Genomic DNA, 12862 nt, shown 5'->3' on the forward strand with positions numbered 1-12862 from the left:
GATGAGATTAGGCTGGCAGGGGGGGCAGTGAGAGGTGACTAGACCTGTGGGGGGGCAGTTGGGGTGACCATGCCAGCAGGGGGGGCAGTTAGGGGTGATGAGGACATTACGCAGAGGTAGTGAGGGGCGATCAGGCTGACAGTGGGGGGCAGTTATGGTTGACCAGGCCGGCAGAGGGGGGTAGTTATGGGTGACCAGGCCAGCAGGGGGGGCAGTTAGGGAGTGATCAGACCAGCACACAGAGGCACTGAGAGATGATCAGGCTGGCCCGGGGGGGGGGGGGGGGGGAAGGGGGGAGATGCGCATTAGAGGCGACCAGGCAGGCAGGCAGCGATTAGGAGCCAGTGGTCCAGGATTGTGAGAGGGATGTCCTGGATTGTGCAGGCTGGGCTGAAGGGACACCCCTTCCCCTGTGCACAAATTTTGTGCATCGGACTTCATACACACACACACACACACACACACACACACACTGAGTGGAAATTTATTGTAGGAATTGGCTTTTATGATAATAGAAGGCCAGAAAGTTCCATAGTCTGCTGTCTGCAAACTGGAGAGCCAGGAAAGCTAGTGGTATACCTCAGTCTGAGTCCAAAGGCCTGAGAACCAGGGGAGCTGATAGTATATATCCCAGTCCAAGGCCAAAGGCCTTAGAACTGGGTGATCACTGGTGTAGGTCCCAGAGTCCTAAGGCCCAAGAACCAAGAGCTCTATCCAATATCTAAGGGTAGGAAAAATATGGACTTTCCAGCTTAAGAAGAGGGATAATTTGCCCTTCTGTCCTTTTCCCTTTTGGACATTCAATCAATTGGATGATGCCCATCCATATTGGTGAAGGCAGGTCTCTTTACTCAGTCTAATAAATCAAATGCTAATCTACCAAAAATATTTTCTAGGCACCTAGAAATAATGTTTTTCCAACTAGCTAGTCATCTCTTAGCCCAGCCAAGTTGACTTATAAAATTAACATCACAGGTATAATTTTGTTGCTATCTTAAAAATTTTATCTTCTTTTTAATTCATACATTCTCTTTACTGTTTGTGTATAGGAATGCAATATATTTTTATATTAATCTTTTATACAATAACATTGCTAGTATCTCTTATTAGTTTCTCATATACAGATAATACAACCATATCATTTAAATATACTGATTATTTCCCCCTACCATTACCTCTTTAAATTTCAGATATATTTTTTAATTTTAGAATTATTATTTACAGGGGTGTATGTATATATGTGTTTAAACTCTGATGAGACTCTTCATAGTTTCATCTATTTCTCCATCCTTCCTTCTACTTTTTAAAATTAATTCATCATAGCTACTCTTATAACCCTCTCCTGGGTGGATCTTAAACTCTAATCTTTATATAATGTGATTTATAGTACAATTCACAAGCTTAATAGATATCATAAAATGTTCTGAGGATAAAATCAGCTGTATGTTTGAGGAGCCTAAAGTTTTTGCCAAGTCTCTTCTTAGAGTCCATTAGTCTTTCCAGAGAATAAGTTTTTGCTTTTGTTATTTATCTTTAATATATATATTTAAAAAAATATTAACTTCTACAATCTTTATTATTTCCTTATTTTTCTAACTTCTTGAGTTATAAAACATGTTTACTAATTTTAAAAATCTTTTTTTCTCAGATAAGTATCTGAGAAATAAATTTACTTATAACTACTGCTGTAGCTATAACCTTCTGGTTTATGATGCATAGTGTTTTCAAAGTTTTGTACACTGACTAATTTCCATTACGATTTCTTCTTTTTGGCCAATGAGTCATTTAGAAATGTTTCTTATTTATAATATATGTTTTAAAATTATTTTTGTTATTTCTAATGAGGTCAGTAGGATTTTGATTCTATGGTGTGTCTGAGACTTTATTGCCTTTTTAGAGTAAATTTTTAATAAATATTCCATATGTGCTTAAGATAAATATGTATTTTTAATCATTATGTGCAAGATTATATAAATACTTATTTGAAAAAATATGTTTTTGTTAACTCTTTAATATAATTATTATGTTCTAAAATCCTTGATTTGAAGCCTTCTAATATATTTGGATATAAACATCATATCACTTCTGTTGATCACAAAATAGGTAATTCATTTAAGTTATTAAATGTTTTTCTTCTAATGTATGGATGAGAGTATTAAATACACATGACAAATAGTCTTTTAGGTATCTATACTTTTGTATTATTTGTTATAATAGCACACTATAAGATAGGGAGATCATAACATTTATTTTTCCATCCTAATATTCTCTCTTGAACTGTCTAGTATTCCCATAGTAAATTTTTATTTTTTTATTTTTTAATATATTTTATTGATTTTTTTTGTCCCCCATCTCTCTCCCTCCCTCCCATACATACCTCCCCCCCATCCCCAGAGTTTTATGTCCATTGGTTGTATTTATATGCATGTATTATACAAGTCCTTCGGTTGATCTATTATCTCCCTCAGATCTCCCTCCCCTCTCTGCTGTAATTTGACAGTCTGCTTGTTGCTTTACTGTCTCTATATCTATCTTTTGGTTCATCCGTTTATATATAATGTTCTTTATTATCCATAAATGAGTGAGGTCATGTGGTGTTTCTCTTTCATTGATTGGCTTATTTTACTCAGCATGATGTTCTCCAATTTCATCCAGGTTGCTGCAAATGATGAGAATTCCTTCTTTTTTATGGCAGCATAGTATTCCATTGTGTAGATGTACCATAGTTTTTGGATCCAATCATCTGCTGATGGGCACCTAGGCAGGCTGTTTCCAAATTCTGGCTATTGTAGATTGTGCTGCTATGAACATAGGGGTGCATATATCCTTTCTGATTGGTGTTTCTAGTTTCTTGGGATATATTCCTAGGAGTGGGATTACTGGGTCAAATGGGAGTTCCATTTTCAGTTTTTTGAGGAAACTCCACACTGTTCTCCACAGTGGTTGCACCAGCCTGCATTCCCACCAGCAGTGCACAAGGGTTCCTTTTCCTCCACAACCTCGCCAATACTTGTCGTTTGTTGATTTGTTGATGTTGGCCATTCTGACAGGTGTGAGATGGTACTGCATTGTCGTTTTGATTTGCATCTCTCGGATAATTAGTGACTTTGAGCATGTTTTCATGTGCCTTTTGGCCTTCCTTCTGTCTTCTTTTGAAAATATTCTATTTAGGTCCATTGCCCATTTTTTAATTGGATCATTCATCTTCCCTTTATTTAGTTGTATAAGCTGTTTGTAGATGTTGGAGATTAAACCTTTATCAGTGGTAACATTTGCAAATATGTTCTCCCACACAGTGGGCTTTCTTGTTGTTTTGCTGATAGTTTCTTTTGCTGTAAAAAAGCTTTTTATTTTGATGTAGTTCCATTTGTTTATTTTCTCTTTAGCTTCCATTGCCCTACGGGCAGTATCAGTGAAGAAGTTCTTTTGGCATATGTCTGAGATTTCTCTGCCTGTGGATGCTTCTAGTATTTTTATGGTTTCCCGTCTGATGTTTAAGTCCTGTATCCATTTTGAGTTTATTTTTGTGTATGGTGTAAGTTGGTGATCTAATTTCATTCTTTTGCATGTGTTTGTCCAATTTTCCCAACACCATTTATTGAAGAAACTGTCTTGACTCCATGGTATGTTCGTGCCTCCTTTGTCAAATATTAATTGAGCATAGTGATTTGGGTTGATATCTGGGTTCTCAATTCGATTCCGTTGATCTATATGTCTGTTCTTGTGCCAGTACCAGGCTGTTTTGAGAACAGTGGCTTTGTAATATAGTTTGAAGTCTGGTATTGAGATCCCTCCTACTTTACTCTTCTTTCTCAGGATTGCTGTGGCTATTCGGGGTCTTTTATTGTTCCAAATGAACTTTTGGAGAGTTCTTTCTAGGTCAGTGAAATATGCCGTGGGTATTTTAATGGGTAGTGCATTGAACCTATAGATTGCTTTAGGAAGTATGGACATTTTGATGATGTTGATTTTACCAATCCATGAACATGGTATGTTCTTCCATCTCTTTACATCTTCCTCTATCTCTTTTTTCAGTGTCGTGTAGTTTTCCGCATATAGGTCCTTTACTTCCTTAGTTAAATTTATTCCTAGGTATCTTAATTTTTTTTTGATGTGATGGTAAATGGAATTGCTTTTTTAGTCTCTGTTTCTGTAATTTCACTGTTGGTGTATAGAAATGCCATGTATTTCTTGGCATTAATTTTGTACCCTGCTACATTGCCAAATTCATTTTTTAATGGAGTCTTTTGGGTTTTTTATATACAATATCATGTCATCTGCAAATAAGGGTAACTTTACTTATTCTTTTCCAATTTGGATGCTTTTATTTCCTCCTCTTGTCTAATTGCAATGGCTAGTACTTCCAGTACTATGTCAAAGAGGAGTGGCGATAGTGGGCATCCCTGTCTTGTTCCTGTTCTTAGAGGGAATGGTTTTAGTTTTTGCCCATGGAGTATGATGTTGGCTGTGGGTTTATCATATATAGCTTTTATTATGTTGAGGTATGATCCTTGTACTCTCACCTTGTTGAGAGTTTTTATCAGGAAAGGGTGTTGGATTTTATCAAATGCTTTTTCTGCATCAATTGATATGACTATATGATTTTTATCTTTCAATTTGTTTATGTGATGTATCACGTTTATTGATTTGCGGATATTGTACCATCCTTGCATTCCTGGAATAAATCCTACTTGGTAATGGTGTATGATCTTTGTGATGCTCTGCTGGAGTCGATTTGCTAGAACTTTGTTGAGGATTTTGGCATCTATGTTCATGAGGGATATTAGCCTGTAATTCTCTTTCATTGAGTTGTCTTTACCTGGTTTTGGTATTAGGGTGATGTTAGCTTCATAGAAGGAGTTTGGAGTTTGGAAGTGTCTCATAGTAAATTTTTAATCTTACTAGATTTGCTAAAGTCTTTTGCTCCCTTCTCACATTACAAGAATATTAAAAAGAGCTAGAACTTCAAGTGAAAATTTAGTAATACAGAAACCTCCAGAATATCTCCTGGGTCTTATTAAAATAAGATAGTGAATGCTGTTGCTATAGTATTCAAAGGCCATGTTACTTTAAATTGCAGCTGTTACCTGAGATTCAAACCTCAGTAGACCCCTGAATTATAAGGAACATATATTATCAAATCAGTGTCCTAGAAATCTGAGTATGTATGAGTCTTGGTTGACTATCCATATTTGGCTTACTTGAAAGGCCTTAAAAATGAATTGGTGTTTTTGGACCAAATGTAATTTGTAATGAGTCTAAGAAACTAAAGAATCATTACCATGGAGCTCCAGAGTGAAATGAATCTTTTTTATTACATTTTGCTTCTATCTTTGATGTGAAGTTTTTAAAGTGGAACAGAGGCTATTAATCAGATGCAGGGAAACTGAGACTATCACATTTCAAAATGTAAAAATTTCCCAGCTGCCACTGATTCACATTTAACTCCTAAATAATTCCATATATTGCTTGGAAATTTAAAAGGTTTGGGGGGAGTGATTGTTTCCCCTGGAGAGATGCTTAGTGTCTATAAGAACAGTGTTGGCTTCTAGTGTTTTTAGGGGTTGGTGAGAATTGCGACTTTCTCTAAGGTGATCAGATTTTGGACATTAGCTTTCTGAAACAATAATCCTCTTCGCCTTCCTTTTACATAATAGAGAGAGACTCATTATTTTTTTGTTAATAGATTACACAGACAAAGAAATTATTTTTTAAGTTATTCGAGGAGAACATTTCAAGGAGATAATTTCAGGTTGCTGCTTACATAAACCAGAATCTAAAATGTTATTGTTGACCTCCTGGGCAACCCTCAAATTTGTTTATTTATTTTTATTGATTTCAGAGAGGAAGGGAGAGGGAAAGAGAGAGATAGAAACACCACTGATGAGAGAACCATTCTACAACCCAGCATGTGCCTTTGACCAGAATCGAACCCAGGACCCTTCAGTCTGCAGGCCAACACTTTATTCACTGAGCCAAACCAGCTAGGGCAATAATCCTCAAATTTATAAAAAGATCTATTCCCACATTTTGTAAGTGACATGTATGGGATTGGTTTCTCGTAGAAATAATGCTATATTTTATTAGGGTTTGAGGTGGGATTAAAAAAATCCCAGTTTTACCAAGAGTGTGATTGAAATGTTGTTACATTTATGATTTTAACCTTATTTTTCTTTTAAGTTTTATAAAGTATATTTAAACATACAAAATATCTTTAAAGGTTACTAAGCACCCAGGATCCTAATCACATGCCCCATACTTAGGAACTCAACTGAGGCTTTGTATGTTACGTAATCCCTTAAGTGCACCCCTAGAGATTATCCATCAATGAGAGGGAATGAGTTTCCCTGAACCCCCAGGTGAAATGAAATTCTGGATGCTTCAGTTTCTACCTTTCCAGGTCTCAGGAATCAAAATGCACATGTTATCAAGATGGAGAGAAAGAATGACGTGGATACTGGAGGCAAGTGGATGAGCTCCAGACATTAGCTAGACACTCAAACACCCAGGTGGAGCCCTAGCTGGGAGCAGCTGGGAGCAGGGGAACTGGCTTCTTTCAATCAGTCATGCTGAAGAGTGGAGTGAGGAAAGTTCCCACAGAGCTCCTGTAGCAGACTGGAAGTGTAGTGAGGAAGGCAAAGTTAAGTTCATTAACATACCAATTAATTGGCATACCTACAGCAAAATCCGGTCTGGGAAATTCCATTAAGTAAATAGCTTGAGTGTTTCAGCAGGTAAATTATAAGGAAAAGAGAAGAGGGATATTAGAATAAAAGAGATTAAAAGACATCTCATTTTTCAAATGGGCAAGACTAAAATATAGTGTCTAGGGATTCACATTTAGGTGATAGAACTATCTTTAAGACAAGGAAGTGTTTACTATAAAAATCTAGACAATAGTTATGTATGCGTCAAGGGAGGGGCTTGTGATTTGGACAGTATACATTGAAGGGGCTTCTGTGGAAACTGACAAAAATCTATTTCTTGACCTGGTAATGGTTAAAAAGGTTTTGCTTTATATGAATTCATTAAGCCATGCATCTGTTACATCTGTGTAGTTTTCCTTGTTTTACTTTATAATAAAAAGCATAAAAAATAGAAGAAGGGCATAGCCAGGGAGACAAAGCACTAAGCAGCTGCTGGGAGACTGACATGGTTACTGAGGATTTTAAAGGACCATAGAGGAAAAAGCATTTCCTTCACAACATGGGTAGAATGGACTGGAGAAGGAAGTGATGGCTGGAAAGGCACAGCAGTGACAGAGAAAATGAAGGGAAGGATGCAAGGCTTGGAGAGAATTGGAATACCTCTGGGTTGAATATACTGTTCCTCATCAAAGGAACATAGATTGAGAATCCTTATGGTGGTGCTACCCCAAATAGGATATGGGGCAGAAACAAGCGTCTCACATATTACTTTTGTTCCATTTCAAAACATGAATAATGTCATAAACTTGCCTCCAGATGTAATGTAATACCAATACATGGTCTGATATTTAATCCAAATTTTAACAGTATAAGTCAACTTAACACAAGATTTCTAGGTTGAGAATCACCTAACAAAAGAGCAAAAACTTAAAAACAGGCAGCCTGAGAGCAGGTAAGACAGAAGGGTTCAAATAGGTGGTCAGAAATAGGGAGTGGGGGCCCAGTAGTTGTGTTTGTGATTCAAAGTCAAGGCTCTAGTCTTTCATAATACTGATAAGAGCAAAATAGAGCCCCTATTTAAGAGCAACTGAGGCTGCAGGCAAATTAACTAGATAGAGATGTAGGCGAAGGGACTAAATGGGCAACATTAATTGCATCTGGAGTATAAGGCACAGTGTTATAGCAGGATCAGCGGCCTGGTTGACTGCCTGCAGTCATCTGAGTTATGGGACTCAGGCTCCTCAATTTCTCCTTGATACATAAAACAGGATTTGTTCCAGAGCTTGGGGGAGACTGCGTCTAGGGGAGTGAGGTTGGGGATAGACAAGAGGCCCCAGCTGTCAAATTTGTTTTGTTCTTTCACTCCTTAATAAAAAACAAGTAAAACTCTGTTTTTATATTATCATTTTCCCCCCTAGAGATTTGGCAAGATTTAGGTTCACTTTTTAAGTTAAGAATTTCTCAACATTGGTGGTGTTTATCCCATTGCAGCACATCAGGCTGCTTATAATGTCTCAGTGTCTCACTTTTTATAATATTAAGATTGATAAGTGGGGTTCAGGTGGGTCAGCCTGATTCCTGTATTTTAAAGTATCTCATCAACCTTTAACCTAATGATTTTAGCATCTACTGATAATCATTGCCTAGGTCTATTATTTCATTAAAAGCAAGAGAGTGGTGATTTTTTTCCCCCCAATGCTGGCATATCTTCTGCACTTATTAACTAGAATTCTATAAAAAAAAATTTCCCTAATTAATTATGCGATTTCCTGAAATGTAGTTCTTATAAGAAAGGTAGGACAAGTGCTTAATTCTTGTCTTTTACTTATCAATTTTCAGAACGATTTGGTGTCCTAGTAAGCTCCAATGGTGACTAATGTGTTCTTATGAGTTCATTATGAATTTATGAATTTTTATGTATTTAATATGTCTCAATAAATCACTGTGATTTTTTCCTTTGGTACCCAGATTGTCCTTTTTTAGGGCAGTGGGAGCCCCTTTAAAGTTGACTCCTGGGGTCTTTTGATATGACAACAGTATTGCTGATAGCTTCCTTGCTTTCTAGCATAAAAAGATATTCTAGGCAGGTTCTGGAGTCAGCCATTTCTCTAAAGAATCCTGGTTTTATATATTGTGGAATGACTTTCACAGATTACAATTTGTGTGCCAGGGCACTCACTGCTGTTAGTTGGTCATTGCTTCTAGGATTTCTTAGTGGTCACAGCTAGGAATTACCTTTTTGTTAAAAAAATGAAAATAATGGCTAATAGTGATATTTCCAATTTAAATGTAAGATTATAAGGTTTTTACCTAACATTGAATTCATATTTTTCTTCTTTCTTTTATTTTGAACATATTGGCTATTTATTTATTGAATTTATTGGGGTGACACTGGTTAATAAACTATCAGTCTGTTCTAAAGATTTTGTGTATATTGTATGTCCTGAGCCATTTAAAAAAAAACACACACACACACTATATTTTTCTTTCTTTCAGAGAGGAAGGAAGAGGGAGAGAGAGAATCATTGACCGGCTGCATGCCCCACACTGGGGATGGAGCCAGCAACCTGGGCATGTAACTGAGAATTGAACTGTGACTTCCTGGTTCATAGGTCGATGCTCACCCACTGAGTCATGCAGCTGGGCCTGAGCCATTTTTTAATAAGTGGAGTCATGTGGAATATTTTTTAGTATTAATTTAAAAAATTTTACAAGTGAGTGTTTACAAGGAGGCACATTTGACCCTATAAGAAATCTCATATTATTCTATTCTCCTAATCTAATAATCTTGCAAGATTAAATTTTATTCCTCTTTTTGAAAGGAGAAAGCTGATGTTTAGGAAGTTAGGCAATGACTAACACCCTATTCAACAAAGGATGCAGTCCCTTTAAGACTAGGAGAGGCTATCAGAGAAGAGCTGAACTAAAAACCTGGGCAAGATCCACAGACCTTGTTGACACAATTTAGCTTCTAAGGAGAACTCCTTAAGGCTATTGTGTGTAAATAACTATGTTTTCCACTTCCTGGCTCCTTTTATGTCTGCTAGAGTCCTGATCCCAAATTTTCTGAACCAGCCTACTTGACAAAGTAAGGGGGTGCTCAGTTAGTTTATGTTCATCATCTGTCTCACTCCACAAGCACATTCACTTTTTATTTTTTACCTTAATTTCTCTGACATGAATCTCAATCAGTTTGGTCTAGCTGACACCAGCTATAACTTTTATTTGCTCATGTCAACTTAAGAATCATTTCATACCATCTTTACTTTGAACTTACTCATTCTACTTATTCATTCTTATCTCTTCAAACTATGTTTCATTTTACTAGCCCTGGGCCTAATATCATTTCTAGTGGGTTTGGGATTAAAATTGATTATATAGCCGAAACCGGTTTGGCTCAGGTGTGGAGCGTCGGTCTGCGGACTGAAGGGTCCCAGGTTCGATTCCGGTCAAGGGCATGTACCTTGGTTGTGGGCGCATCCCCGGTGTGGGGTGTGCAGGAGGCAGCTGGTCGATGTTTCTCTCTCATCGACGTTTCTAGCTCTCTATCTCTCTCCCTTCGTCTCTGTAAAATATCAATAAATATATTTTATAAAAAAAATAAAATTGATTATATAACTTATATATGTTTTTAAACATTTATTCATTCACATCCATTCATTCAAAACACAGCAGGTCCTTGTGCTTATATAGCATTGATGAGATGCTATATGAATTTAACTCTTGTTTATATCAATTATCTGATTGTAAAATTGGTTTCATTATTCATTGTTTTGCTTAAAGTTGAAGATCCTATTGATGATGTTAAGTGAGTACTTACTGTATATTCATTGAGTACCTACTATTAGTCACTGTGGTAGGCACTGAAGATAAAGAGGTGAACAGTACAGTCATGGTCCCTGCTATCATGGAGTGCAAAATTTAGGAATAGAAATAATAATTAATCTAATAATCATGCTAGTGAGTATATAATTACAAACCTCGATCTCTCTCTCTCTCTCTCTCTCTCTCTCTCTCTCTCTCTCTCTCTCTCTCTCTCTTCATCTTTTTATTTATTAAGGTATTACATATGTGTCCTATCACCCCATTGGCCCACACCCCCCCCCCCCCACTCATGCCCTCAGCCCTCTGGTGTCTGTGTCCATTGGTTAGGTTTATATGCATGCATTTCCACATTCCATTTATCTAAGCACAAATAAGTCCTTTCTCTTATTGATTACCTTTTATTATTTAAAACTTCAGTGCATTGAAAACATATGAAAGGATTCAACTCACCATAGAGATATGGAACTTACAGGGCTACAGAATGAAAAAATTGAAAACTATTGATTGGACTCCATCTATCCTTTTAGTTACCAAGTATTTCTTGACTCTATTATATATCTATTCTGTGAGGTATAAATGTTCCAATACTTACTTTTCCAGGATAGATCCTAGCACAGAATAGGGAGCAATATAAAATCTATAATAATAAAACTGTAGTATGCTAATTAGACCAGATGTCCTTCTGGACATAGCTGAAGCTGTGAGAGAAGCCCAGGTCTCGGGTGCCAGAGGGAAGCCTGTGCCGGCAGCCAGGGGAAAGAAGGCCTACTCTTGAATGAATTTCATGCATTGGGCCTCTAGTTTGTTAATAAAATATCAGGATTCCAAAAGATTCTGAGCCACATCTGACTTGAGGGGATGTCCTACAGGTAGCTAACTCCCCTTAGGCCCTAGTATTGCACTGTTTTATGGGGGACTGCTCTTTATAGTTTTCCCATTTCCTACTTATGTAACTTTGGGCAAGTTGCTTAACTTTGAAGATTCCATTTTTTTTTTTCATTTGTAGAAGAGTGTGAATAAAAATATTTTCCTCAGAAGGTTGTTCTAAGGATTAAATGAACTAATTTATGTAAAGTGCTTAGCACAATGCTTGACATGTAATAAGTACCTGATATCTGTCACTGTTCATCAGCACTGTCACTGTCATTATTATTCAGCTCAAGTGAGCCTAACAGCTTGCAGTCCCAGATTTTAAATGTTCACACAATTTCCCCCTTGTATTTGGAGGAGACTGGGATGACAAATATGAATGTCAACTCTGCCATTAGTAACTAGGGAAACCTTTGGTAAGTCATTTAATATTGCTTAACCACACTTTTGAGATCTGTAAAATGAGGAGACTCATGGTCACTGTTTCATACATCTATTGGGAGGATGAAATGAGAAAATGGGGAAAGACACTTAGCCTGGTGCCTGGAGGATCCCAGTAAATACACATTAGAAGTTAGCTATTAGAATTGTAAAGTTAGTTTTCTAATATATCTGTACTCTTTCTTGTACTCCCTTTCTGTCTCTTATTTCTTAGGGGTGAGACTCTGTTCAGAGGAATAAAAAAATAATTGTCCACCAGAATCATCTCTTTATCCCTATAAAGTCCTATTTTCTACTTTATTATATAAGCAATTAGACCCCCTTTAAATATATATATATATATATAAAATTTTATTTTATTTTATTTATTTTATTTTTTACAGAAAGGAAGGGAGAAGGATAGAGAGTTAGAAACATCGATCAACTGCCTCCTGCACACCTCCTAATGGAGATGTGCCCGCAACCAGGGTACATGCCCTTGACAGGAATCGAACCTGGAATCTTTCAGTCTACAGGCCGACGCTCTAGCCACTGAGCCAAACCAGTTAGGGCATAGACCCCCTTTTACTAAATCTTCCCATTTGACACTATGCCCCTGGGTTTTGAATTGTATCCCCAAAGGGTCCATAATGGTATTTTATTAAACAGGACCTCCCCAACACACACACACACACACACACACACACACACACACACACATACACACACAGTCACTCCTGAGGCAAATTCTGTTTCTCCTCCAATGTGGATTCTATACTTTTGAAAAGCATTTTTTTCTTCTTCATGCAATATAATGGGTGAGTAAATGTGAGATCTCAGGCACCAGTCTCAGATCAGTCCTATTGACTACACTGTGTGTCCTCTCAAACTTCACCAATTTCAAGTAGAAGTGCCTCTGACTCATTAATGTCAAATGCAATGTGCTCAGTTTCTGACAATCTCTGCCTGTCTGTATGAGGTTGCTTTGGCCTACGAGTCCATTAATGCCATTATGATCTGCAGAAACCTTCAAAACAATTTGTATGGGGAGATAAGAGAAAAGTGTGTATGTGTGCTGGAGGATGGGGTGGCATGAGGAA

Source organism: Pipistrellus kuhlii, unplaced genomic scaffold (genome assembly GCF_014108245.1).
Source record: "Pipistrellus kuhlii isolate mPipKuh1 unplaced genomic scaffold, mPipKuh1.p scaffold_m20_p_19, whole genome shotgun sequence".
Classification (NCBI taxonomy): Eukaryota; Metazoa; Chordata; class Mammalia; order Chiroptera; family Vespertilionidae; genus Pipistrellus; species Pipistrellus kuhlii.